Source organism: Octopus sinensis, linkage group LG14 (genome assembly GCF_006345805.1).
Source record: "Octopus sinensis linkage group LG14, ASM634580v1, whole genome shotgun sequence".
NCBI classification, from domain to species: Eukaryota; Metazoa; Mollusca; class Cephalopoda; order Octopoda; family Octopodidae; genus Octopus; species Octopus sinensis.
In genome coordinates this window covers 13,683,781-13,686,280 of record NC_043010.1, presented here as the reverse complement: position 1 = coordinate 13,686,280, position 2,500 = coordinate 13,683,781, and the positions used below count along the sequence as shown (strand labels likewise).

General features: G+C 42.3%; 1 protein-coding gene across 1 annotated transcript in view; it reads left to right on the top strand.

The window, feature by feature from the left end:
* The window catches only part of LOC115218990 (gastrula zinc finger protein XlCGF26.1-like), a 15,529-nt gene that overhangs the window by 10,667 nt on the left and 2,362 nt on the right, over nucleotides 1-2,500 (top strand). The gene's annotated exons all lie outside the window — the stretch shown is intronic.

Here is a 2,500-nt window from a genome sequence, read left to right as displayed (position 1 = left end):
TCAGATGGTGCTCTTAGCACCCTACTAGCACGGGGCACAAGTGCCAGTAAGGTGAAGCTGGCAACGATCACACTCGAATGGTGCTTTTTATGTGCCACTGGCATGGAAGCCAGTTAGCTGCTCTGTCAATGATCACGCTCGTATGGTGCTCGTGCCCGTCATCGAATTTCGCTTTGATTTTGATTTCGATTGGGTTTTTGTTTTCATGCAAGATGACCAAATGCATCAAAGAGAAACCATAAAACCCAGGTAATATCATCAGTGATGATTGTCTCCATGAAGTCTGGGTTGTGGTTTGCACAGTCCAGTATGACCTGAGTGATTTCCATGTACAGTAGCTTCTGCTGCTTGACCAGCACCTTGGGGAATAATTTTGCTGACACTCCACATACACATTTCACTCTGGGAAAATAGACTGCGCTGATCTTGTGCTTATTTCCACCTGTTTTAGCAATTTCCTGGATTGTTACACAATGGTCTGCTATGCCTATTTACTGAACCTTCTCAATCAGCTCCTTGTTTCAGCTTGTGGATGGTCTGTCCAAGCATGCCTTGACCCCCATTGAGGTGAGGTCATTCATGAAGCAGCTGTACCACACCCTCATCTGAGTTTTGCCCATGGCATCATCACTATAGATCGCTGAATCTTCTGGATGCTATGAGCTCGAGTATCACCAAGCTTTTGGCAAAACTTGATGCATTCAGTGAGAATAAAATTCCAATAAGTGCACACTATGTGTCTGTACTCTAGGTTTACAAGCCACATACTTATTTCTTTACTACCCACAAGGGGCTAAACACAGAGGGGACAAACAAGGACAGACAAACGGATTAAGTCGATTACATTGACCCCCGTGCGTAACTGGTACTTAATTTATCGACCCCGAAAGGATGAAAGGCAAAGTCGACCTCAGCGGAATTTGAACTCAGAACGTAACGGCAGATGAAATACCTATTTCTTTACTACCCACAAGGGGCTAAACACAGAGAGGACAAACAAGGACAGACAAACGAATTAAGTTGATTACAGCGATCCCAGTGCATAAATGGTACTTAATTTATCGACCCCGAAAAGATGAAAGGCAAAGTCGTCCTCGGCGGAATTTGAACAACTCAGAACGTAACGGCAGACGAAATACGGCAACGCATTTCGCCCGGTAGTAAAGAAATAGGTATTTCGTCTGCCGTTACGTTCTGAGTTCAAATTCTGCCGAGGTCGACTTTGCCTTTCATCCTTTCGGGGTCAATAAATTAAGTACCAGTTATGCACTGGGGTCGATGTACTCGACTTAATCCGTTTGTCTGTCCTTGTTTGTCCCCTCTGTGTTTAGCCCCTTGTGGGTAGTAAAGAAATATGTATTTCATCTGCCGTTACGTTCTGAGTTCAAATTCTGCCGAGGTCGACTTTGCCTTTCATCCTTTCGGGGTCAATAAATTAAGTACCAGTTATGCACTGGGGTCGATGTAATCGACTTAATCCGTTTGTATGTACTTGTTTGTCCCCTCTATGTTTAGCCCCTTGTGGCCAATAAAGAAATAAGAAATAGTACAGGTAAAACAGCAGAAACAAATTTATATTGTATAATTTTGAGAAGATGGAATGGCAAAGTCCTTATAATCCTTAGTTTGTCAACAATAGACAGATGTGTGAATTTAGTCCTGTCAGTGACCCCTGTTTGTTCTTTTCCATCTTGAACTGGTGTTTCACATGTCTAACATCATTGTATATGTTTCTTTATATTTAAATGTAAATAAATAGGCGCAGGAGTGGCTGTGTGGTAAGTAGCTTGCTTACCAACCACATGGTTCCGGGTTCAGTCCCACTGCGTGGCACCTTGGGCAAGTGTCTTCTGCTATAACCTCGGGCCGACCAATGCCTTGTGAGTGGATTTGGTAGACGGAAACTGAAAGAAGCCTGTCGTATATATGTATATATATATATATGTATGTGTGTGTTTGTGTGTCTGTGTTTGTCCCCCTAGCATTGCTTGACAAATGATGCTGGTTTGTTTACGTCCCCGTCACTTACAAAGAATAAGTTCCGGGGTCGATTTGCTCGACTAAAAGGCGGTGCTCCAGCATGGCCACAGTAAAATGACTGAAACAAGTAAAAGGGTAAAAGAGGAAAAGAGTAAAAAATACAAGAGATTAAATTATTATCTTATATCAAAGTTTTAACTTTTCCCAAACACTAAAGATTTTTAATAAAATTTTTTTGGCATGAACTACATACTCTATTATACTCTTTACTCTTTTACTCTTTTAATTGCTTCAGTCATTTGACTGCGGCCATGCTGGAGCACCGCCTTTAGTCGATTAAATCGACCCCGGGACTTACTCTTTGTAAGCCCAGTACTTATTCTATCGGTCTCTTTTGCCGAACCGCTAAGTGACGGGGACGTAAACACACCACCATCAGTTGTCAAGCAATGCTAGGGGGACAAACACACACACACACAAACACACACACACAAACACACACACATACACATATATATAT